The sequence below is a fragment of the Hippocampus guttulatus genome, chromosome 10 (assembly GCF_054856545.1).
Source record: "Hippocampus guttulatus isolate MCC_2025c chromosome 10, RoL_Hgut_1.0, whole genome shotgun sequence".
Lineage (NCBI taxonomy): Eukaryota > Metazoa > Chordata > Actinopteri > Syngnathiformes > Syngnathidae > Hippocampus > Hippocampus guttulatus.
This window is the reverse complement of record NC_141270.1, coordinates 14,064,346-14,091,998: the sequence shown is the minus strand read 5'-3', so window position 1 is coordinate 14,091,998 and position 27,653 is coordinate 14,064,346. Positions and strand designations below refer to the sequence as shown.

At 40.9% G+C, this 27,653-nt stretch overlaps 1 long non-coding RNA gene across 2 annotated transcripts in view; it reads left to right on the top strand.

The window, feature by feature from the left end:
- The window catches only part of LOC147199360 (uncharacterized), a 46,978-nt gene extending 20,058 nt beyond the window's left edge, over positions 1 to 26,920 (top strand). For both annotated transcript variants that reach the window (XR_015102108.1, XR_015102107.1), the window contains exon 6: positions 26,660 to 26,920. This is a non-coding gene — a long non-coding RNA (uncharacterized LOC147199360). The remainder of the gene's footprint in view (positions 1 to 26,659) is intronic.
- The last annotated feature ends 733 nt before the right edge of the window (positions 26,921 to 27,653 follow it).

Genomic DNA, 27,653 nt, shown 5'->3' with positions numbered 1-27,653 from the left:
AATGTCGATTTAGTCAAGTGGATGGACAACAAGTGTCTTTTTTTTTAATCTGTTTTTCACATTTTCTCTTTTCAGCGTGACCCATTTCTGTGTATATGCTACAAGGCATTTATCGTGCAAGTAGTACAAATAGTGTAGGTTATAAAATAAAGATCGGGTCCAGCAGTTTATCCATCCATCCATTTTCCGAACTGCTTGATCCTCACTAGGGTCGCGGGGGGTGCTGGAGCCTACCACCCTGAATCAGTTGCCAGCCAATCGCAGGGCACACAGAGACGAACAACCATCCACGCCCACACTCACACCTAGGGACAATTTAGAGCGTCCAATCAGCCTGACATGCATGTTTTTGGAATGTGGGAGGAAACCGGAGCACCCGGAGAAAACCCACGCAGGCCCGGGGAGAACATGCAAACTCCACACAGGGAGGCCGGAGCTGGAATCGAACCCGGTACCTCTGCACTGTGAAGCCGACGTGCTAACCAGTGGACTATCCATTATAAATTGAATTACAGAAGATGTAGACTGTGAATTTAATGGTGGCAATAGGTGTAATACTTTTTTTTTTTAAGTCTAACCCCACTAAAAAAATTACTGCAGACTTTGCTGATCTCCATTACAGACAATGTATTCATCAAGTCACCCAACTGTGGGATAAAACAGTGTGATTTATTTGATTGAAAGCAGTATAACCACACAAAAACACAGTCGGTGCTTTTTCTCTGATCTTTGTTCTTCTCTAGTTTTGCCCTTCAAGTCTGATAGGAATGTGTGGGGACTGAGCAGCTGTAATTTATTCTCCTTGCTTGGCTACAATATTACAGTGATACTTGTTTCGGCCTGCTAAATGGCTCATGTATTTTGTGTGTGGAAACAATGTGTGGGGGTTTTTTGTTCATCAGACAATCTGCGTTTAGCAAAAACAGAGTACTCGATCCATGCGTCTCATTCTTTCTCTCCCCGATCGTTGGTTCACTCTTTCTTCCCTCTTGGTTTTTGGTCACAATCTGTCACCATTGAAGGGTGTGATATTGTTGTGAAATGTGCTTCTTTGCTAAGCATCATAGTGTTTGTTCTTTTGGGTACTTAGAGAACGCGGTAAAGACTATCCATTCCTGTGTGATGTTTTTCCTCTGTGTCAAAGCAGCTGTCGTTTCTCAGTGATAAAGACAATGCATGAGGCCATCAAAAGTCGTCACAAATTAAAATCAAAACATGGACTTCCATTGTCCCATAAGCCACTAGAGACTTTATTATCGCTTCTCAGAATCAGAATCAATCTAGTCTTCCTGGCCTAGAAAGAGTTTCATATGAAATTAAATCTACAGTCTGAGGAAATTTTGATGGAAGACATTGCTCCTTGGATTGTATTTATGAAGGAAAAACAACAATTCAAAGCTTTGGCCCTGGATGAAAAAGTACTTGCCACCTAAACCTCAGAACCAGTTTGGCCACCCTCAGCAACAACAACTGGAAATCGTGCATTTTCCATAACCGTCAATGAGCCTTTCACATCTCTGTGGAGATATTTTGGCCCACTCTTCCTTGTACATTTCCTTTATTTCAGCAGCCCTGGTGTCTTTTCCAGCACAAACGGCCTTTTTTAAGATGTTGCCACAATGAATTAAAGTCTGGACTTTGTCTTCGGCATGCCAAAACTTTCTTTGTTGTTTTTTTTAAAGCTATTCAGAAATTGCTATTTATAGATATGTTTTGGATTGTTGTCCTGCCACAGAACCCGAGTGCACTTCAGCTTACATCACAAACTGATGGCAGAACATTCTCCCGCAAGATTTTGCAGTCAAGAGTAGAATTCATGGTTCCATCAATCACAGCAAGTTGTCTCTGCCCTGAAGAAGAAGAAGAAGCCTGAGATTTGACAGTAAACGCCCACGTTCTAGGGTGGCTCCACCGATGGTACATATCTGGCATAAAAAGGCGTAAATGACAAAGGACTGCACAGCCCAAAATTTAAAAAAAGCACGCGGCTGTACGCCTTTTCTCTCTTACGTACATTGAAGAGTATGGCATTTTGAAAAGTCACGCCTTCACCCCTACGCCTTAAAATCTGTGACAACACACCATAACTCATCCACAATGACAGGAAAATCATTCCAAATCTTGATATTGTTCCCCCGCCTTTGAGAAATTAAGTTCAAGTAAGACTGTTGCTGTTCTGGCCGAGGTGTTGCTTGGTTGGATTGCATACATCATATTGTCTTGCGGAATGACTTCAGTCTGAGTGTATGCTTGATTTCAAAACAGTCCTTGCACTCAGGGTAGGATTCAGGATATAAAATGAAACACTTGAACTTTACCAACACGATATATTCAATATTTTTTCCCCTGTCTGTCGCATTTCATATTCAAGTTCCAAATGTTTCGTTTTGGCTATTCGGCCCGTGACCTAACTAAGATGTGCTTTGAGTCTCGGCCCAGTGAAATGTGAGGTTGACACACTTGATCGAGCTGATCTCTTGTCAATAGTCAGTAAAGGAGCACAGTGGCTCCTAACTACACCTCTACGTGACAATGATCTATGGTCTTTTTTTTCCTCACCAATTTTCTTTCACAAACTGCCCCCCCCTTCCTCTTCCTGTGCTCTGTTAATATCATCATCTAGATACCATTGACTCATACTGTCATATGGGGTATACGAGAGAGGCCCACTGTCATGAATGCAGCATATTCCGATGAAAGGTCTGCGTATCACATCTGCATTTCTGTTTTTGTCACCTGGTGCATGAGCAGATACAGTATCAGGTTTGGGCCATTAAAGTTACCTTTGCCCGCGGACCTTGACACTGATGCACACAGAAACATTCAGAATTCACAAAGTTAAAAAAACAAAACTAAATGAAAAAAAAAACCATGTCTCAGCCTGTTCACTTCTTGGCTTCGGAAGAGGAAATCATATCAATTAACAAATTAAGATGGGTGTTATTATCTCTTCCGTAGCGCAAAGCATCAAAACGAAGTGCTTTAGGACAAAGCAAAAATGAAATTTACTTGAGTTTGGAAGCCAGGTATCATCTCAAACTTACTCCTCGGATCTGACCATTCCTCTTTCGTTGTCAAGTATTTATTTTTAGTAGTTTAATCTACTAATGTACTGCGTTTGTTCAATACCAACATCCCTTCATCATGGATGAAAAAATATACTCGGAACAGTCCCAATCACTTTCTGAACAGCCAACTTTGAAATGCCCTTTCGATCACTCTCCCCATTTACATGAACCGTTCTTGCATTGGTTTTCTTTGAGTACTCCAGTTTCTTGCCCCATTCCCAAAAACTTAACATTCATTTAGGTTCATTGAAAACCCTCGACTGTGTGTGAATGGCGGTTTGTTTATGTGTATGACTGAGTGGTGACTAATCCAGGATGCAGGGCACCCCTCCTCTCGCCCAAAGTCTGCTGGGATAGGTTCTCGTTTCCCATAAATCGAATGAGGGCAAGTGGTATCAAGCATGGATGGATAGGCAGGTACCCTGTATTGCATTGACTGTCTCAACCAAAAATCTATTAAATCCTCAAACAATGTTTCGTATGAGCCACGCCCAGGGGTATATGAAAAATGGCTGACCTCCACCGCACGCATCCACACAGTTCGGAATCTGCCGAAACATAGACATGGTCAAAGCCACCGAATCGTCATTCCGCCAGGCGTATCCCCAACGACGCTCCTTCAGCTGTATGCTCAGTTCGGTGGAAACCGGTCCAACAAAAGTGTGGAGAGCCTTGCAGGATCCGCCAATATTTCTGCCCCACGACGGATGCACTGCCTACCGAAATAGAGGCCATGATGTTTAAATGCGAACAGTAAAATGAAGGCCTTACAACAGGGGATTGATGCCATTTTGCTCTTTGTTAGAGAACAGCAAATACTGACATTTTGGACACATACAGTACATTGAAAAGTTGAGAGAAGGTTATATTCACCTGTAAGCATTACGATGCTTTGTAGATTCCTCGTGAAATTTCACCCAGAATCCGAATATGGCTAACTTTTTGTTTGTACTTTATATTATTTGTGAAACATTCTTAAAAACGACAATTCAATGTCTGGATTGCACGTCGAAATGGACAGCGATGAGGTGCACGCCCCTGCTTGTCTCTACATTCCAATTTTTGATCCTTTCTTTTGATGAATCTGCACTATTCCCCTTCCTCTTCCTGACGACTTTAGTTAGAATACCTCATCCATCACTCATGTGGGTCTTTCAAAATTCAGCTTGGCGATGTTTTCCAAGAGAAATCATAGAGGCAGTGCTGGCAGGCTATTCAGGAATTTCTGAAAGTGGCGAAGTTGCAAAAAAACAATTTCCTCCAATCAGGTCATTGTTGATTTTACTGAACTCATTTCGGCTTGACAGCCTTTTATCAAGATTAGAGCTCCAGTTTCTATGTTGATTGGCACCTTACGCTCTTTGTCTTCATTAGCGCTGACCTCTCACCTATGATCACCATCCCTTTGGCTTTGTGAGTACAGCGGTCACATGAGGGTCCAAAATTTCAAATTCTCCTCTTTGTGCACGTTTGGACAAGGTGAGCTATGTTATTTTCATTGAGAGCTGAGATATATCTGCCTTCGGCCACAAAGAGCATAATACAGAGGAATGCAAAGCGAGGCCACGCCAATGTCTTCTGGCAAATTCACCTCTCAGCAGATGCACTACATTTATTATTGACCTTGAAGTTTGATGCAAAGCTTGGAGAAAAATGAACTGTTTTCAAACAATAGACGACTGATGCCAGTGCAGGTGCTTGAACTACAGTAGCTGTAAAATGGCCTTCACGTATGCAATGTGTGATCTTAAAGAATGATGTGATGGTCAACAAGAGGTCAAAAAGTGAAATGAATTAACAGTTATAAGGAGAAATCTACATGCATGTCCTTATCATACGCATAATGGCAGCAGCACATATGGAATGACTGTAAACACAGGAACCCACATGGAATTAATTTATATTTCTTCTCTCTCTCTCTCTCTCTCTCGTACACACACACACACACACACACACACACACACACACACACACACACACACACACACACACACACACTCACACATTCATGGAAAGAGCTGTAACAGTCCATCAAAAAGTGCTCTTGTAAGTGAGATCATATCTCAATTGCTCAATGCACGGCATGTGAGCAGACTTTGTTTGGATCCCAGTCAGCATTCGCATGAACGGGGGTTTGTTAAGGCTGCGTGTTACACTTTCCCTCATTTTCCCTCACTTTTGCTCTACACATACCACAAAAAAACCAAATAAACAAAAAAAAACAGTAGCCAATTTTACGCAGAACTCGAATAGGCCTCACTACAAGATGACTAAAAGCTGTAAGACTCTTGAACTTATTGCATAGTTGCCAATATAGTAAAAACAGCGTATTAAAAATGATTCAAAAGGACTTTTGCAGAAGCATTCAAAGAAAAAAAAGGGATTTCATATTGTCGATGCTTTCATTTTCAGTAGGCTGGAATCCTGCCTCCAAAGCATATTAAAAAAATTGTAGCTAGATTCCTGCAATGAATTGTAACTGTCCAATTATCAAGAGACATGAGTCGTGTTTATAACCCATTTGCTCCTCTTTGTAGTTTAAATTACACTGCATTGTGACCGTGTTTTTGGCCCTGTTGTGCAGTGGGCTGCTGTTGATTTCTGTTCTGCCGTGTCCTACATATGGACCAATGATCACAGCAGGTGCTGAAGCTCACTTGCAAGTTCCTGCCTGCCTACAATCTGTAAATGATTACCCTGTCATCCATCAACAATACCATCAGAGAATGTCTGTCTTTCGCCCATAATGCAACACTTGTGTCTTGACCTCCGCGCTGCCCATAAACACAAACAGAGGGATCCATATCACGTCAGCTATCAACTACTTTATTCCAAAGTTAATGACATAATATTGCCTCCGTAGTCCTGCTGACCCGCGCCCGACTTGTCCGCTCCCCTCACAAGCCCTCATTGTCTTGAACTTTCTTTCGAACTCCACCGGGTGACTCCAAGACTGCTTTGTTTACATTGGAGCTCTGTCAGGGGATCTCTCCAGCCGCCAAGCCAGGTGCTTATCTGATGCAATGGACCATTGATCACCTTTTACCCCCACAACGAATCAACCCGCTGTTAGTTGAGTGGCGAATCATCCACTTGGTAACTTTACACTAACCTCGTATATGGCAGCTCCAGGTTCATCGGACCGCCGCTTGTTGGGAAATAGCGAATATTATTGGACATGTACGTCCTCGATTTGCAGCCCTGAAATGAAACGGCGTGTCACATTACGTTTGAGCTTCAAAATGTTGCAACACTTTGGGTGATACTTCCCCCGATGGAAAGCCTCGTGACACAATGACGTCAATTTCAACAACCACCTTTCATGAAGCGTATTGTTTAAGAAATTGTACCAACAATTGGAGCTCTCCTCATCCTGAGATCCCTTATTCATCTCACTTGTTTATCTGGGTGGTAAATATTTATCCACTGCGGAAATCCTGATTGCATTCAGCCATATCCCTTTTTTTAAGAAGGCATATATGAAATTAAACAATAACGTGTTCACAAATAGTTCAGTCAAGTGCCACCATATGGTCAGTAGTTTGTGTTCGTCCCGTGTCTGAGGCCACTTGGCTCAAATTCGTCTTGTACACCTCCTGACACACAACAGACAACGTTTGTAATTCATCATGACGCTGTCACGCGTGAACTGATTTGTTTGGGGTTGTGGAACAACACCCGCTGGCTGGGAAGGGGAATGTCGAAACAATTGTTGCCTAAACGCTCCAAAATATAAATATAGTCATCCATTTGTTTTGTGACACAGCTGCAGGCTAAACAAACTCAAAAAGTGTCCATTTGGTGATTCTCAATTTAATAGTTGCACTTTGCATATTGGAAGGATATAAAACACTCATCAGATATTTTGATGAAATTAAGCATGAGATTACACTGGGTGGTGGGGGGTTGTGTCAGTAAGAGGAAGAATTATAGACCCTGACAAATTTAAGTACCATTTCTGCAGTGAATTAAAATGATCCCAAACGAGTTTGTGCCACAGCAGCTCATTTCATATTAAAGAGCTCATTATTCTCTTTTCAGTCCATTACTGGTTTCGGACGGAATGGCACCACCAAGTCTGCCTCCATAGATTGTCAGAGGCGGCGAGGGGGGATGACTACATGTTTCACTGAGAGCTCCTGAACCAGGGCAGATAGTATCGCGCCAAGAGCAGCAGCAGTTAGACCCTGAAACCTAACCACCTCTCCACCCCTTCAACCCCCAACTTAATTAGGCCATAATTTTACTGTATGCCACAGAGTGGAGACGTTGGCTATGTTGAGAGAAGGAGGTGTGCTGCACCAGGGTTTAACAGTGGTTCCAAAAGGACCATTAAAACTTTAAATTAGCCTTCCCGGCCCCACATTTAACCAAATAGTGCACATTATTTCAGTGCAGGTCAGCATTCCTGCATGCTTTTAGAACCACAAACCAGCAACTATTCTGATTCCTGGCTTGAATCTCAGCTCTGGCCTTCTTGTGTGAACTTTGCATTTTCTTCCTGTTTCCAAAAACATACTAGTTGATCAAAGACTAAATTGTTGATGAGTGTGAACACAAGCGTGAACAAAATATGCACAAAATACGTGTACCCTTGCCACTCTCCCAAGGTCAGCTGGGATAGACACTCATATATATAATATAGTGTCAACTATTATGAATTGAACAAATTCACTTTCATGACTGTTATTTGCCTTTCAGCATTCTTTAATTAACTATAATGTATAACTTTATGGATGCAGCCATTGCAAATGAGCTGATAAAGTAAATCTTCTCTGGCGTTTTCTAATAATATATATATATATATATATATATAAAATATACAGTATATATTTTTTTAAACCAATCAATGAAAGAAGGCTCAAAATGTCCACCCCACATGAACATGAGTGCATGTTGCTTGATGCATTTTAGTTTGGGTTAACACAACATTCTGTTTATTTTATTGCTGACCGATATATTGCAACTTTTTCCTTCCCCTGAGCCAGAGGAAGACCAAACATCCTTCCGTCGTAAATTTTTCTGCATGAACACAACCTGGTGAGCGTGCCACAAAGGAAACTATTCACAGTACACAAACACACATGCAGCCACGCACGTCGGGGCTGCGGTGAACTGGAGAAATACCAAAATAAAAACACCTATGGCCATAATTCTCCTCATATAAAATGTACCACATGTGTTTTTATATTTTGGTGCTGTTAACGATTCGTCAAAAATATTTTACAAGCTGTACAACTTCATTTTTATCAATCACTAACTAAAGGCTTCTGGCTGCATCAGATTCAATCAGTCAAATATGGCCAGCACAAATTGTTATTCACCTCCAATATTATTGATGAGATCACTATGTGAATTAAATACGGTCTAAACGTTGTTAGTGTCAGAGCTGCATTTGTCTCCACAAAAGATTTCCATCTTGATTGAATCTGAGCTGCAAATTTATTTGTAAGAGTTGATGCCTGAGTCAAGACATATAAAAGGAAACATAAGAAAAGCTTGCATTAATACTAATGCTTATTATGATGTGTTTGATGCGATGGAGTTGAATTCTTCTCTGCGGTCTCCTGTGCTGCCTTTGGATTTGCGATCAACGTTTTGAAACACATACAAGCTCTGTGTTTTCTCTCACCGTGGTACTTGTTTGTTGATATGTGTGATCTAAAGGCAGACAAGCAAAAAAATGCATTTGATTCTTTGGTTGCGCAATATGCTATTTGCGCAAGTGTTTGCATAAGTGGTGGAGTGCCTCCTTGATATTGAATATGTTTATTTTTCTTGGGGAGGGAGTGGGGTAATTATTCCAAATAACAGTCTGGCTTGTGAAGACATGAGATGGATGGATTAAAGACGGTGTGAAGGACGTACAAGGAAACAAAATGAAAATTACGTTTAGAAGGGCGGGGTTATCACTTGATGAACAGAATTAAACTTTATTTTAAACCTAGAACACTTGAACCCCTGAACCTTGATCACTGAAAAAAGAGACTTTGCCATGAAATATAATTATTTAAATCCTTTATTGATGTTTTATTTATTTGTGTATTTATTTATTACAATTATTGTGTTACTTATTATCCCAAACATACTTTTGCTATGTTTTCTTTAAATTTGGTTTAAGTTTACACTTTAGTTGTGTCCCTGGGTTGTCACTCAATCCCGTCACCCTAAAGTAAGTTCATTCGTTTAGTTTTCGGTATGTGTGAGGATATACTCAAACTCAGGGGTTAAAATCCCCCAAAATAAAGTCAAGACTTACTCATGCTAATATACTGAACAAGCAGGATAAATCCTGTGCTTCAGCACTAATTGCACAATTTAAAGCATTGCTGACAAACACCTCTGAGAGGCGCCACACTGGCGGCTTTTTGTAGACAGACACAGGCAAGGCAGCACGCAAATCGAAAGGAAAATATAAGGTGCTAAAATGAGATTTCAGTGCTTTCTGGTTAAATAAACAAGTGACCAAAGCAATCAGTTTCCCAGAAGGCAAAGCAATTCAAATTCTCATCTGGAGTATATTGGTCGAAAGCAAGAGTACCGTGTAGTATATTGTCAATGCTCATACATGACACTTGACACTGGCCTCAAAGCATTGACTTAACTTGAATTAGAACAGTTGCAACTTAATGATACATTTTTCCTCCCTGTCATAAATCTGCTCAACAGGTTTGTCGCCTGTTGTTGTGTCAAAGGGCACATATATAACGGAAATATGGCTTTCTAATTGCTCATCTACAAATAATGCAGCTGAAAATGTGCTGAAAAAAACTTTCAAGCAGCGGCTGGACTACCGTACATATATGAAAGACTATTTTAATGGCTCGCAGATCTGCATTGAGTTTTGTTGGCCGCACAGACTCGTGTTGGCTACAAGTGTTAGCTTTTAAAGAGCAGCTAATATGGCTTGGTAAAGTTATCAATGGGGTGGGATGGACTATTTGTGTTTGGCAACGCGTCCGCGGCGGGGCGCGTAACGACTACGTTCACACTGCAGGGCCTGATGCCCGATGAGAACCTTTGTCTTGAATCGGATTTTTATATGAAGTCATTCCCATTACAAAAACAAAAATGCAACTTCTAATGTGAATGGAATGCGTTAATGAAGTGACACAATGTCGAGTGCACGCTTGTGCACAATGTCACAAGGGACGATGTTTATGGAAGTGGACATGGCTCCACACATAGTTCTCATTCCTGACGCATTTGTGGCAGTTTCAGGGATCTGTGCTTGACCTGACTGGTCCTGCCTGACTGTATATTTAGCACCTACAACGTGTCTTTATTTTGCCTCCTTCATCCTCGGTTGCTTTACGTGCCAGTCTGCTTTCTTTCTCAAACAGTTTTCGGGACTGTTGATTGATGTATAGGTCATTTTTTTCTTTTTTAATACGAGGGTGCAACTCCCAAACCTCCCCCATCGTCACTTGGCCCAAAGTTTAGGGGGCATTGGCAGCAAAGTGTAATTTGCAGAAGAGAGGACTGCCACTCCAAAACAGGCTAAGCATTCAGCATAACATATCGGAAAAATAGGAAATGTAAAACATGCCACAATTCGTGATCCATTGATAGCATTTCACAGGTATGTGAGTTTGGCAACTGTTTTAAATAATGAAATATCCGTGCCTTTAAACAGGTACTTCTCATATCACTAAGCCAGTACTTGTAAGGGAAGGTTAAAAAAAAAAATCCCAGATAACTTTTGAACTGCTCTCAAGCCCCCATCACTGCGCTGGCAGCCGTGAAGCCTCGGAAGACCGTTAAGGCTTTACAAGGTGACATGTCATAAAAAAGCGAGAAAGGGGGAGGTCATTTCTAGGAGAGAGAAGAAACTTCAAGTCACGTAGCAGCTTAGCAGTAAAGCTTTCTTTGGGGTGAAAAGGAAAGTCCTCCTCATGAGACAATGAAGTCACTTTCAGCATCATGTTTTTGCTGCGTAAGAAATCATTTGTTCAAGTAGTAAAGTGACGTAGTCGTGAGTGAAGGTCTCGCGATTGTAAATGAGTGAGTGACTATACATGCATGCGTTATGTGTTTTTGAAGCTTCATGGCTGAGACGGACGGGTGGGCTGGTGAGCCGTTCCCTGTCTGCCATCACCCTTGTCCACTTACACACACAATCTCGGGCTCTGCGGGAATGAAGAGGGGATTATGTCTGCGACCGATCCTGGAGGGGCATGCACTTAACACTACTGTAAACAACAGGGCCATTTGAGTGCTTCACACCAAGTTGACCCACTCCAAATCACGAGGTGAAAGGTGGGGGACGTACACTTTGAGGGTGGTCTCTTGAAGACTGGTGACAGTGGTACCCAGTTGAATGTTTACATGCATGTGCCCCTGCATGGAGCATTTCACCCACCCACTCCCACTCCCACACACACACACACACACACACTATAGAAAAACTGCATTATGAGACCACTTTTGGGTTGTTGCAAATGTGTAAAGGGTTATCAAAATATGTCTTTCTTTATCAATTCATGTGAAAAGGGCAGAACAAAACTCTGTTGTCAGCTGTTGGGAGAAGAGTGAAAACATCAAAACAGACAGGTATAGTTTGCTTTGAAAAGAACTATGTCGTATACTAAAACAAAGGCATATCAATACAGTCGCTGCCAGTGCCGTCTCCTCAAAGAATGCTAATATTTGTTTTGAGTCGTACGATTTGTTCTCTGAAGCAGTCTTAGCAGGATCTGAACTTTTGCACTAATGTTTGCTCTTTTCCCCTTTGATTATAAGTTGACCTAAAAATGCAACCAAGTGGCCTAGAACAGAAATTACTTCGAATATTTCAGCATTATAGCGATTCATATGAAACGGTTTATTTTGCTTGGCATGTGCAAGCTCTGGAGGAAAAAGGGCAGGGAAGGTGACAGACACTTTGGCGATGGAAATATTCAACAGTGTGTTTATAATCTCTTCCTTCACACAATAAACGTACCACAGTTCACTCACTTTCCAGTCATACTGGAGGTGTAAACATTCATTTAAATCCGTAGTGAAGCGATGAAATTATGCATAACCGACATCTCCTACAAGGAAACTTTACAACTGCTTCTTGTGCAAGATGAACGTATTTAGCTTTCTATTTCTTCGAGTTTGTGTTTTGGGGTTTTGCACAGAACTGATTATGGTCTTCTTGTACTCCATGAGCTAATCATTACACTTTGTTAAGATAAAAATTCATTAGAAAAAGTCCACTCACCCCCCCCCCCCGCTCCTTCATTAAGACTGATTCTAATTAGAGAACAAGCCTGCTGTGGTGAAGGTGACGCTGGCACAAACTCAAAATGTCAAATCCAAGAGGAGCACCAGTGTTCAGGACTACTGTGGAGGAGGTGCCCAATTTGGCAATAAATTGTTGAGTAGCCTACGCAGGTGGCTTTTGTCCTTTTGGACAAACCAGGGAACAATTTGTCAAAAGAATTTAGACATAATGGTCTTAATTCAGTGCAGTCCCTTAGTTGTTTTAATTAGTTAATAAAAATATGATATCAGTCCCTGCTGCATCACAATTATTGGGTCTGTGGGATACAATGAGTGAAGAGAGGGGAATCGGGAGTGACTTTAGGCCACACACTGCAATAACCCCCGCGTCTGTAATTGAGAGACGGGATTGACTTCTCTAAACATATTATCGTATTTGATGATCATGACTCATCTTGTCTCATGTTTTTTTTCTTCTTCTTCTTTTCATCCGCTAACAAACCATACACCATTGCCAGGTAAGCTTCTGCTCATATTTTTGGTGGTTAATGATATTGCAGTTTTGTCGCTTGAAGTAGTCTCATCCAAGGGTGTGGATCTGTTATTCTCCCTTAGGGAACAAAAACCCAGACTTAAGGCTCCAAAGCTTAGGAATTAGAGCAAAGCACCAGAGGTTTGTTTTCGCAACCCTCTGGTGCGTCTCAGCCTGACTTCACCAATGTGGCCCAGCCTGGTTGCGCGCAGCTCATGGAGACTGGCAGGAAGGAGCTGTCACTCCAGATGGTATAGTTCAGTCTCTGCCAGCAAGTGCGTCTGAAGGCCTGGCTGCTGGCCTAGAACTACAACTTCTGACAGACGCAAGCCTCAGGCCCTTCTGAACCGGCACAAAGCACCTTTTCAGGGGCCCTCGCTGCTTTGCCTCCTTCTTTCTTGCACAGCTAGGGGCAAAACACCTCATGGAGGCTGGGATGGAAAGTATTCACCGCAGAAGTGGGCTTTGGTTCAACCTCCGCATTCATCGGTTGCCAAGTGAATCCGATAAAAAACAGACATTTGCACCCTGTTTTACATTGCGTATCTCTACATGCATGTACTCTATGTGTGTGTCCAATGTTGAGACGACAGGCGCTAACCTGCAAGTGAACCTAATACTCCCAGAGTGCCTGAATCAGCAGTGTAGCACACTTGAACTGTTAGCCTCTCTGTGCATGTACAAACAACATCAAGCTCAGCACCCTGTACACACCCTCCTTTGTCTTGGAAGGAAAACTAATCATGATGCAACAGTTACCATGGCCAGAGATGACGAGTTGAGCAGAACTAAAACAAAAATAGTCGTTGCGGTAAGCGACAAGTACTTCAACTATTCCCTCTTGCCTTAGCATGACACGACGCAGGCCTCTTTTTGTTCTGGAGCAAAAATCTGATTTGGAGTTAAGTCACTCCAAAACTTTTCCTTGAATACTTTTGGTCCACTGACAGTTGAAAAGCAAAAATAGGGAAGTATGCTTTTACCTGGTTACAAAATGAAGGGAGCTGGATTTTTAATTCACTATAACTGACTAAAACAAGAAAAATAAGTAAAGCTAACTTAGTTTAGAAAAGAATCAAGAAGAAATTGAAAGCATATTTTGAGGTGGCAAATACAGTTGGGTGGAGCGGCTAATTTGAAATGAGAGGCGTTGCCGCATGGAGACACAGTAGTGTTTTTGTTCGTCGGAGAGAGTGATGCAGGTGAAAAGGCAGGCCTCGTCCTGTTTAAGATCCCATCTATCACCACAAAATTGTCGTTGGAATTATTTGTCTTTTGGATTGTGCAAACAGTCTATCTGACTCAAAGGTAAGCATGAATATCTCGAACGGGACTGTGCCTCAGAAACTCCTGATTCATGCTTCGACCTGCAAAACGCTACAGCTACAATATAACTCGTCATGTTTTAACCTTGATCAGTTAGAGTTTTAGGATTCTTCCTTCACTCTTGGAGGTCACATAAATCATCGCTGGTTTGTTTGAGTCATTGTCGCCATGTGGGTTGGCTGGCGCCCGGAGGAGGTCACATGATTTGCCAAAGTAGTCACCTCAATCGATACGACGCGGTGGGATCATTTTGGCATTTCTGTGATAAAGGCTTCCAAAATATTCAACTTGTACTGTGACACTTATACCTGCAGTAATATTGTATGTTACTACTGCTCGGTGGTGCTAAATACGTTTACACCAAAGAAAAGTGTGGATTACGATAAAAGAAATTCATATCACAATCTCAGGACGCACTACTGTACCATGTCGCATTGTTCTTCATCATGCGAGCACTGTTTCTCTGTTATACGTCACACGTAGCAAATGCAGCAGTCACATTCCCTCCACGCACCCCGCAACAGAACCACGAGCAACATCAGGTTGTACCATCCCAAACCGTTCAGTGGTGAACTAAACTGTAGCGTGCCACTTGGCTTTACACTTCTTTCCCGTCATCAACCTCATCATCCCATCTACCGCCCAACTTCCCACGTCAAGCACCAGGGAGAACGCTGACTCTTGGGAGCATCACTCTGACCAAGTGCTCCCCTGCACCGTTTCCGTTCAACATAATTTATGAGAAGTCTATGCTTTTACAAGTTGTTTTATTGACTTGACTCTGTGTTTATGCATGACAGTAGAAATGCAGCCAGACTGATTAAATCCAGTCTGTCTCCTGATGTGAGGCCAACGGAGACGACAGACTCGTTACTGTCTAAAACAAACTTTCTGTCCTCGAGCAGTCAGATTGAAGAGGGTTCTCAACTCTGGCTCTCTCACTGTGTCTGCGTCCAACTGATACTTTCAATAATATTGAGTCTGTCAGTGCTCTAACACGTTTGCTCTTAAATTCTGGCAATTTGTACTCGATTGTTAACTTTTAGTACAGCCCAATTGGGCCGATATTATACAGCCGTAAGAATACTGCTGCTCTCTTAGGGGCATATTCTCAACATTCATGCTTAAGTTAATTTTTGCGCGCTTTTCTTGTGCATTTGCAAGGTGCAGCGATTCTCCGGTCTAGGCTTGTGACACACTTACTGTGCTTAACTTGGAAATTCTTTCGCAACCACCAAAGAGGAATGATTCGTGATTGTGAGTCTTCGTGAGACTTTTGAATTACATTGAGATCCCTCCCACTTTGATTGTGAAATTATCTAGCATCGTGGATCCTGAAGTTATCGCCGGTCACGTGTGTGCAGCCCACCCACAGGCTACTTTGAAGGAGCGTATGTTGTTGCATTCACTTTTTAATTCATCCAAACACAAGCAATTTAATCACAGTTCCCTGCTCATAACAAAATGCTTAGGAGGTGGAGCACATTGAGAGTTGACCAGGTTGCCAACGACCCGAGAAAATCTATAATGTGCGGCCAACAACGGTAGCTCTTTTATGATCGGCGCTTCAAGCCCCCCCATAAGCATTTGGAAATGCTCCTCACATGTGGAGTAAAAAAAATCCACCGGCACAGATCTTGTCATGATTCGGTTTATGGACCAACAGGTGGCACTGTAGGGCTCCCCCGCCAGCTGCACACGTGTTGGTCATAGGTAATTAGGGCCTTAAAAGGACTCCCAGCCCGAACACTCAGTGCCGGGTCATTATTGCTCTTTGATCCTGTCATGTTCGTTTGTTTGCTGTTGTCAGGTTTGTTTCGGTCATGTTTTGGTCACGGTTCTGTTTTAGCTTCAGTTGCTATTTTTGTTTGTTACTTTGGACTATGGTTGTTTTTGAATTTTGTTTTTTCTGTGTTTTATCAATACACTTCTTCAAATACACCCTGCTCCTCCCTCCTGCCTGCTTTTTGGGGTGAACCACCACCTTGCAACGTGACAGAATGACCCGACCACCTGGACCCCGCAGGTACTAAGGACTGTTCCCTATTCCACCAATTGCCTGGCGGAGCGCGTCTGCGGCCGACACCCTTTCCCCTTTCAGGCAGCGCTGGTGATGCGGCTGTCCTGTTTTCGTCTCGTCAAGCCGCGTCTACGGTGGGCCGAGCCCCGGCCGCGTCTACGTTGAGCCGAGGCTCGTCACGTGTCTGTTGGAGCTGAGTCACATTCACGTCGACGACGAGCCGTGCCACGTCCACGCCCACGTCAGGCCGAGCCCCTGTTCACGTCCGGCTGTTCCATGTCCCCCGTTACGTCGAGCTCCGTCCACGTCAGGCCACGCCCAGCCAAAGGATTGCCGTCGCTTTTGTTCCTGTTCTCCGGCGAGGCAAGGGTTGCCGTCGCTTATTGTTCCTGTATTTCGGCGAGGCGAAGGTCGCCGTCGCTTTTGTTCCTGTTCTCCGGCGAGGCAAGGGTTGCCGTCGCTTTTAGTTCCTGTTCCCCGGCGAGGCAAGCTTTTGGACAACTTTGGGACGTCTGAGATCCGTCCCTTGAGCGAGGGGTACTGTCATGATTCGGTTTATGGACCAACAGGTGGCACTGTAGGGCTCCCCCGGCAGCTGCACACCTGTTGGTCATAGGTAATTAGGGCCTTAAAAGGACTCCCAGCCCGAACACTCAGTGTTATTGCTCTTTGATCCTGTCATGTTCGTTTGTTTGCTGTTGTCAGGTTTGTTTTGGTCACGGTTCTGTTTTAGCTTCAGTTGCTATTTTTGTTTGTTACTTTGGACTATGGTTGTTTTTGAATTTTGTTTTATCAATACACTTCTTCAAATACACCCTGCTCCTCCCTCCTGCCTGCTTTTTGGGGTCCACCACCACCTTGCAACGTGACAGATCCTTTTTATTTCACCAATTAATATGATATAATCACATTCAGCCATTGTTATAATGTAGTAGGGTCACATATATGGCCGTTGGGCAGTCAAAGAGCATATATGGGACAGGTGTGATACTGCGTCCGCAAGTGAGCAGAAATCAGCCGATGACTGTTATCAATTGCCGTCAACGACTTTGAAATGACTCAAAACGTGCAAGATGATGTTTCACCTTTGAGAGGCACAAGACCTTTAGTAGAGCCTCTGGAGCTCGAGAGGCAAAAGGGAGAATGAGCAAACTGACAGATTTGTGAGGGTCACGCCCTGATTTGAAGATCACTCCACTACATTTCATGCAGGTACGTAAGTGGCACAATTAAGCTGATGGAAGAATCTGTGCAAGCAAAACATTGTGCATCAGCTCACCTTTTCTGACTTAAGCACTCAGGAGAATATGCCCTAAGAGTGCTGACGTCTTTGAGCAATTCCCAATTGCTTTACCCTGGTAACTCATTTTATGGTGTTGACACCAATTGTAAACTGTAAAATAATTTACTTTAAGATTGCCTTTTTCGAGTTTTGTCCATCTGTTGAAGATCAGACTTTTCCTTACTTGTCACGTTTGATCATTTATCCAAATCGTGAATTATTTAGTTAATTATACACATTGGCCTGACTTCACTCGTATGCATTTATGACATCATCGCTGCTGGACTACCCAAAGGGGAGTGAGGCCGAAGCTGTTGTCATTGGCATTACTGTGCGGGGAACATTATGAGTAAGGACACACCCAGACCTGCTAAGCATGCTGTGAAAGTGGATTGTATCATTATGGATCAGCACTCATAATGAGATCAGTAAACACTATAGAAAGGGGAATATTATTATCAACTGATCAAGTCAGCACAAGCTGTTTCAGTTTTTTTTTTTTTTAAGTCCTGGCAGGGCTGGATGGATTGTTATCTTCCTCCAAACAATTTAGTTCTCGATCTTCCTTTCCCAATGATTACACACCAAGTGCTCTCGCCTCAGACCTTCAGACATAGCACAGTAGGTTTATAAACTAACTCAAAGTGGGACGTGTTAGCCACAACTGCAAATGTTTAGAAGATCTCAAAGGCCAACAAAGCTTATTCATCCTTACTCACACATGCACAGCAGTACCAAACACAAACATCCAGTCCACTTGGTAATCCTTCCATGCAAAACCAGACACGGTGCCTTCCCAGCGTATAATCAAACACAAGCACACCCTTCCTTCACACTCTGACCTTGTGCTGAACCATTCATTATCTGCTGCCTAATGCAAATGGTGGACTGAGGAATGTGCAGTCCAATTCCCCTCCGAAATTGTTCTGCGAAAAGTAAAATCCAGTGATGTGTTCCTCGAGCCGGTCCTTGGCGTCAAGGACCGGCTCAAGGACCGAAGGGCGGTCCTTGGTCTTTGGCCTTGGCCTCGGAGTCAAGTCCTTGGTCCTTGGCCTTGGCCTCGGAGTCAAGTCCTTGGCCTTGGCTTTGGCCACGGGTTGCCGGTCATCGGATACAACGAGGGATTAGAGCCCCTAATCCTTCGTCCACAGGTATAAAGTGGGCCAGAGGACTGCAAAAATCACAAAGAAATCAAACAAAATCCATCCAGGGAAACCCACGTTGATAACTTTGTGTGGCGCTTTAAGAGGGGTGGGGCTGTCACTGACAGTCAGTATATGTTTAAAGAGCGGCATCACATTCAGTTTCAATCATGGTTCGTTCCGTATATGTACAGTCAGGCGTTTTTGGACGAAATTTTTAGCGTAAAAAAACGACCATGTAAGGCATTTTTGGACAAAATTTTTAGCCGAAAAAAACGACCATGTATACTAAGGCGTTTTTAGCCGAAAAAACCGACCATGTATAGTAAGGCGTTTTTAGCCGAAAAAAACGACCATGTATAGTAAGGCGTTTTTAGCCGAAAAAACCCCCGACCATGTATAGTAAGGCGTTTTTAGCTGAAAAAAATGACCATGTATAGTAAGGCCTTTTTGGACGAAAAAAACGACCATCTATAGTACGGCGTTTTTGGACGGAAAAAACGACCATGTATAGTAAGGCATTTTTAGACGAAATTTTTAGCCGAAAAAAACGACCATGTATACTAAGGCGTTTTTAGCCGAAAAAAATGACCATGTATAGTAAGGCCTTTTTGGACGAAAAAAACGACCATGTATAGTACGGCGTTTTTGGACGAAAAAAACGACCATGTATAGTAAGGCATTTTTAGACTAAATTTTTACCATGTATACATGGTCGTTTTTTCGGCTAAAAATCTCGAAAAAATGTATAATACTAAGGCGTTTTTAGCCGAAAAAAACGACCATGTATAGTAAGGCGTTTTTAGCCGGAAAAAAACGACCATGTATAGTAAGGCGTTTTTCGACGAAAAAAAAACGACCATGAATAGTAAGGCGTTTTTAGCCGAAAAAAACCCGACCAAGAATAGTAAGGCGTTCTAACAAAAAAAAAAAAAAAAACGACCATGTATAGTAAGTCATTTTTAGCCGAAAAAAACGACCATGTATAGGAAGGCGTTTTTAGCTGAAAAAACCCCCGACCATGTATAGTAAGGTGTTTTGAGCCCAAAAAAAAAAGACCATGTATAGTAAGGCGTTTGTTTTTAAACGAAAAAAAACAACCATGTATAGAAAGGCGTTTTTAGCCGAAAAAAATACAACCATAAAAAAAAACCTTACTATACATGGTCGTTTTTTTCGGCTAAAACGCCTTACTATTAATGGTCGTTTTTTTCGGCTAAAAACGCCTTACTATACATGGTTCGTCTTTTTCGGTGAAAAACGCCTTACTATACTATGTCGTTTTTTTCGGGCCAAAAACGCCTTACTATACTATGTCTTTTTTTTCGGGCCAAAAATGCCTTACTATACTATGTCGTTTTTTTCGGGCCAAAAAGGCCTTACTATACTATGTCATTTTTTTCGGCTCAAAAACGCCTTACTATACTATGTCGTTTTTTTCGGGCCAAAAACGCTTTACTATATATACTATGTCGTTTCTTTCGGGCCAAAAACGCCTTACTATACTATGTCATTTTTTTCGGCTAAAAACGCCTTACTATACATGGTCGTTTTTTTTGGCTGAAAGTTTCGTCCAAAAATGCCTTACTATACATGGTTCGTCTTTTTCGGTGAAAAACGCCTTATGATACAAAAGAGGACTTCAATAAGCCTTACTTATCATGTTGGTCAAAGAAAGAAGGGATATGGTTGCAACGTCTGGGGATTGAACACCCAACCACTAGTTTGGGACATGGTTTCTCTATCCCTGAGCCACACCACCACATAACCCATTGTTTATTTTGTGTTTTCTTCAATAAAGCTGCAAATGGTGGTTAAAGAGGTGACCTTGTTGCAAATACTGGGAATCGAACACCCAACCGCTGGATTTGGGACTTCAGCTTTCTACCACTGAGCTAACCCACCACAATGAACCTTTGTGTTGTTTTGTGTTTTTCCTCAAATAAGTTGTATACGGTGATTAAAGAGTCGACCTTGTTGCAACAACCAGGGATCGAAAACTCAACCTCTGGTGTGGCACTCCATCACTCTACCACTGAGCCAAAGCACTACAGAGAACAGTGGGGTTGTGTTTTTTTATCAATCATGGTCGTTTCTTACGGCTAAAAACTGACTATACATGGTCATATTTTTGGGTCGAAAAATGCCTTACTATACCATGGTCGTTTTTTCGGCTAAAAACGCCTGACTATATGGTCGTTTTTTTTTCGGCTCAAAAACGCCTTACTATACTATATCGTTTTTTTCGGGCCAAAAACGCCTTACTATACTATGTCGTTTTTTTTCGGCTCAAAAACGCCTTACTATACTATGTCGTTTTTTTCAACTTAAAAACGCCTTACTATATTATGTCGTTTTTTTTCGGCTCAAAAACGCCTTACTATACTATGTCGTTTTTTTCGGCTCAAAAACGCCTTACTATACTATGTCGTTTTTTTCTGGTCAAAAACGCCTTACTATATGTCGTTTTTTTCGGCTCAAAAACACCTTACTATACTATGTCGTTTTTTTCGGCTCAAAAACGCCTTACTATACTATATCGTTTTTTTCGGCTCAAAAACGCGTTACTATACTATGTCGTTTTTTTCGGGCCAAAAACGCCTTACTATACTATGTCGTTTTATTCGGGTCAAAAACGCCTTACTATACTATGTAATTTTTTTCGGGCCAAAAACGCCTTACTATATGTCGTTTTTTTCGGCTCAAAAACACCTTACTATACTGTGTCGTTTTTTTCGGCTCAAAAACGCCTTACTATACTATATCGTTTTTTTCGGCTCAAAAACGCGTTACTATACTATGTCGTTTTTTTCGGGCCAAAAACGCCTTACTATACTATGTCGTTTTATTCGGGTCAAAAACGCCTTACTATACTATGTCATTTTTTTCGGCTAAAAACGCCTTACTATACATGGTCGTTTTTTTTGGCTAAAAGTTTCGTCCAAAAATGCCTTACTATACATGGTTCGTCTTTTTCGGTGAAAAACGCCTTATGATACAAAAAAGGACTTCAATAAGCCTTACTTATCATGTTGGTCAAAGAAAGAAGGGATATGGTTGCAACCTCTGGGGATTGAACACCGAACCGCTGGTTTGGGACATGGTTTCTCTACTCCTGAGCCACACCACCACATAACTTCTTGTTTGTTTTGTGTTTTCTTCAATAAAGCTGCAAATGGTGGTTAAAGACGTGACCTTGTTGCAAACACTGGGAATCGAACACCCAACCGCTGGATTTGGGACTTCAGCTTTCTACCACTGAGCTAACCCACCACAATGAACCTTTGTGTTGTTTTGTGTTTTTCCTCAAATAAGTTGTATACGGTGATTAAAGAGTCGACCTTGTTGCAACAACCAGGGATCGAAAACTCAACCTTTGGTGTGGCACTCCATCACTCTACCACTGAGCCAAAGCACCACAGAGAACAGTGGGGTTGTGTTTTTTTATCAATCATGGTCGTTTCTTACGGCTAAAAACTGACTATACATGGTCATTTTTTCGGCTAAAAACGCCTGACTATATGGTCGTTTTTTTTCGGCTCAAAAACGCCTTACTATACTATATCGTTTTTTTCGGGCCAAAAACGCCTTACTATACTATGTCGTTTTTTTTCGGCTCAAAAACGCCTTACTATACTATGTCGTTTTTTTTTGGGCCAAAAACGCCTTACTATACTATGTCGTTTTTTTCAACTTAAAAACGCCTTACTATATTATGTCGTTTTTTTTCGGCTCAAAAACGCCTTACTATACTATGTCGTTTTTTTCGGCTCAAAAACGCCTTACTATATGTCGTTTTTTTCGGCTCAAAAACACCTTACTATACTATGTCGTTTTTTTCGGCTCAAAAACGCCTTACTATACTATATCGTTTTTTTCGGCTCAAAAACGCGTTACTATACTATGTCGTTTTTTTCGGGCCAAAAACGCCTTACTATACTATGTCGTTTTATTCGGGTCAAAAACGCCTTACTATACTATGTAATTTTTTTCGGGCCAAAAACGCCTTACTATATGTCGTTTTTTTCGGCTCAAAAACACCTTACTATACTATGTCGTTTTTTTCGGCTCAAAAACGCCTTACTATACTATATCGTTTTTTTCGGCTCAAAAACGCCTTACTATACTATGTCGTTTTTTCGGGCCAAAAACGCTTTACTATATATAGTATGTCGTTTTTTTCGGCTCAAAAACGCCTTAGTATACTATGTCTTTTTTTTTCGGGCCAAAAATGCCTTACTATACTATGTCGTTTTTTTCGGGCCAAAAACGCTTTACTATACTATGTCGTTTTTTTCGGGCCAAAAACGCTTTACTATATATACTATGTCGTTTTTTTCGGCTCAAAAAGGCCTTACTATACTATGTCGTTTTTTTCGGCTCAAAAATGCCTTACTATACTATGTCGTTTTTTTTTCGGGCCAAAAACGCTTTACTATATATACTATGTCGTTTTTTTCGGGCCAAAAACGCCTTACTATATATGGTTCGTCTTTTTCGGTGAAAAACGCCTTACTATACTATGTCGTTTTTTTCGGCTCAAAAACGCCTTACTATACTATGTCGTTTTATTCGGGTCAAAAACGCCTTACTATACTATGTAATTTTTTTCGGGCCAAAAACGCCTTACTATACTATGTCATTTTTTTTCGGGCCAAAAACGCTTTACTATATATACTATGTCGTTTTTTTTCGGGCCAAAAACACCTTACTATATTATGTCGTTTTTTTCGGGCCAAAAACGTCTTACTATACTATTTCGTTGTTTTTTCGGCTCAAAAACGCTATACTATGTCGTTTTTTTCGGGCCAAAAACGCCTTACTATACTATGTCGTTGTTTTCTGCTCAAAAACGCCTTACTATACTATGTCGTTTTTTTCGGGCCAAAAACGTCTTACTATACTATGTCGTTTTTTTCGGGCCAAAAACGCCTTCCTATATATACTATGTCGTTTTTTTCGGCTCAAAAACGCCTTACTATACACTGTCGTTTTTTTCGGCTAAAATTTTCGTCCAAAAAAACCTTACTATACTATGTCGTTTTTTTTCGGGTCAAAAACGCCTTACTATACTATGTAATTTTTTTCGGGCCAAAAACGCCTTACTATACTATGTCGTTTTTTTTCGGGCCAAAAACGCTTTACTATATATACTATGTCGTTTTTTTCGGGCCAAAAACGCCTTACTATATTATGTCGTTTTTTTCGGGCCAAAAACGTCTTACTATACTATTTCGGGGGGTTTTCGGCTTAAAAACGCCTTACTATTATATTATGTTGTTTTTTCGGCTCAAAAACGCCTTACTATACTATGTCGTTTTTTTCGGGCCAAAGACGCTTTACTAAATATACTATGTCATTTTTTTCGGCTAAAAACGCCTTACTATACTATGTCGTTTTTTTCGGGCCAAAAACGCCTTACTATACTATGTCGTTGTTTTCTGCTCAAAAACGCCTTACTATACTATGTCGTTTTTTTCGGGCCAAAAACGCCTGACTATACGATGTCGTTTTTTTCGGCTTAAAAACGCCTTACTATACGATGTCGTTTTTTTCGGCTAAAATTTTCGTCCAAAAAAACCTTACTATACATGGTCGTTTTTTTCGGTCAAAAACGCCTTACTATATACCATGGTCGTTTTTTTCAGCTAAAAACGCCTTACTATACATGGTCGTTTTTTTCGGCTAAAAACGCCTTACTATACATGGTCGTTTTTTTTTCGGCTAAACATTTCATCCAAAAATGCCTTACTTTACATGGTCATTTTTTTTCGGCTAAAAACACCTTACTATACATTGTCGTTTTTTTCGGCTAAAAAACGCCTTACTATACATGGTCGTTTTTTTCAGCTAAAAAGGCGTTAGTATCCATGGTCGTTTTTTCGGCTAAAAATTTTGTCCAAAAATGCTTTACTATACATGGTCATTTTTTTCCACTAAAAAAATTGTCCAAAAATGCCTTACGATACATGGTTGTTTTTTTCGGCTAAAAACGCCTTACTATACTATGTCGTTTTTTTCGGGCCAAAAACGCCTTACTATACTATGTCGTTGTTTTCTGCTCAAAAACGCCTTACTATACTATGTCGTTTTTTTCGGGCCAAAAACGCCTGACTATACGATGTCGTTTTTTTCGGCTTAAAAACGCCTTACTATACGATGTCGTTTTTTTCGGCTAAAATTTTCGTCCAAAAAAACCTTACTATACATGGTCGTTTTTTTCGGTCAAAAACGCCTTACTATATACCATGGTCGTTTTTTTCAGCTAAAAACGCCTTACTATACATGGTCGTTTTTTTCGGCTAAAAACGCCTTACTATACATGGTCGTTTTTTTTTCGGCTAAACATTTCATCCAAAAATGCCTTACTTTACATGGTCATTTTTTTTCGGCTAAAAACACCTTACTATACATTGTCGTTTTTTTCGGCTAAAAAACGCCTTACTATACATGGTCGTTTTTTTCAGCTAAAAAGGCGTTAGTATCCATGGTCGTTTTTTCGGCTAAAAATTTTGTCCAAAAATGCTTTACTATACATGGTCATTTTTTTCCACTAAAAAAATTGTCCAAAAATGCCTTACGATACATGGTTGTTTTTTTCAGCTAAAAACGCCTTACTATAAGTGGTCGTTTTTTTCGGCTAAACATTTCGTCCAAAAATGCCTTCCTATACATGGTAATTTTTTTCGGCTAAAAACGCTTTACTATATATGGTCGTTTTTTTTTCGTCTAAAAACTCCTTACTAAACATGGTCGTTTTTTTTCGTTGAAAAACGCCTTGTTATACATGGTCTTTTTTTTCATCTAAAAACGCATTACTATACAGGGTCATTTTTTTGGCTAAAAACGCCTTACTATACAAGGTCGTTTTTTTCGTCTAAAAACGCCTTACTATACATGGTCGTTTTTTTCCGGCTAAAAACGCCTTACTATACATGGTCCTTTTTTTTCGTCCAAAAAGGCCTTACTATATGTGGTCATTTTTTTCGGCTAAAAGCACCTTACTATACATAGTCATTTTTTTGGGCTAAAAACGCCTTACGATACATAGTCGTTTTTTTTCATCTAAAAACGGCGTACTATACATGATCATTTTTTTCGGCTAAAAACGCTTTACTATACATGGTCATTTTTTTTCGGCTAAAAGCGCCTTACCATACGTGGTCGTTTTTTTCAGCTAAAAACACCTTACTATACGTGGTCATTTTTTTCGGCTAAAAGCACCTTATTATACATAGTCATTATTTTCAGCTAAAAACGCCTTACTATTCATGGTCATTTTTTTCGTCGGAAAACACCTTACTACACATGGTCGTTTTATTTGTCTAAAAACGCCTTACGATACATGGTCGTTTTTTTCGTCTAAAAACGGCTCATTGTTCACTTCAAAGAGGCTCTTTGTATTGGCCCGTTCGCGACCGACACATCACTTGTGAAAATGTAGGTGATTGAACAGTCAGAGGTGCTGCCAAAAAGAACCCTTTCTGCACTGAAATACAATGAAATTAATTTTCATTCCGTTTGCTACAATACCAACCGGCTGGATACTTCATACTTGACCATAAAGTTAATTTAAAACTTAGTACCTCAATTCAAAAAAAAAATCTGACGTTGAAAAAAAACATCGTTTTGTATTTGTAAGACTGAATGTGAAAATAAACAGAATTTAATTTTCAGTGAGGATCAAATACAGTTTCAAAGAAAAAAAAGTCTATCGTTTCAAATTCAGATTGTACAATTCAGATTCAGTTATTCAATATGATTCAGAGTAAAATATACAAATCCATCCAAAATCCGAGCCACTGACCTTCAATTCACGCAATTCAAATTCAGTATAAACTATTTAAAAGTTATTCACGTTTAGTTTTTGGTGGCAAATATTCCGCCCCACAGCGTCACACCTAGTTTAGTTTTGGTTGTAAAGTGTCCTAGAGTGTCTTGAAAGACGTTTATAAATGAAATTTATTATTATTAATATTATAAGAAATTTCAGGGGTTATTTTTACTGACCATTCATTGTTCATGACATGTACAAATGTTTGTTTTCCTAACACACTGTCCATTCTTGTTTTCTTACAGTTCTTACAGCCGCTGTGAGACCTAACAGCCTAACATCTTGGGCCTCAGACCAGGAAATTGTTGTCACAATCAAAAGATGTGACATCAAGATGTGATCGGGATGGTGACAGGAAGGAGAGCATGAGAAGAAAAGAGGACATGGAGAGTGCAACAATTTGATGGACAGAAAAATACCGTTCAAGAGTAAGCTGCATTCCAATTTGGACTTTGTGTTCACTGTTAATTAAAGAAAAGTGCATTTTTCCAGTGTATGTGGAGTTATATGTGAGGTTGACAAATTGTGACAATAAACATATTTTTATAAGTCGTTTTTGAGACTTTTTTTAATGTGGGTCAAATATGGCTCATGAAAGATGTGGCTTAGTTGAGGTTGAATTCAGGCTGATATCAGGAACCTGTTCTGGCCCAGCGTCGGATCGAAGTAGGGCCAGATATGGTTTTACAATGCGGCTCAGATGCGGCCCACATCGTGGATGCCAGACGTGGGCCACTGCAGGACCGTCATTCATTGAGGTATGTGGGCCGAGTGTATGTGCCGTGTCTGCCCCAGAGCTGGGCCAGACCAATTTTGCTGACTGGGTATTTTAGTCCGCAAACTGAGGAATTGCGCGGATGAAAGTTTGAGATGGCGGCGAAAAAAAAACTCACAAAGGTCTACTAATTACAACATTTCAGAAATGGGAATGCCAGTCTGATTTTTCGTATGAATCGTCCAAAGGGTGTATCACTAAACTCACCTGAAATGTATGCACAGAACACGAGAGCGAGATACGACGAGAGGCACGATTACGAGGCAAGTTGGTCATTAGATTTGTAGGCTAATCGTTATGAAAAATATTATGAAACAGTATTGGTTATTCCATAATTTACTGGTTGTAGCATGGTAACTTTATGAATAAAACCTTCGTCACAAGGTGTAGTAATGCTAATGTTAACTGTTGGTAGAACTCATGATGACGTGTGTTAAATTCTTCCGTCAAATTGATCGTAGATT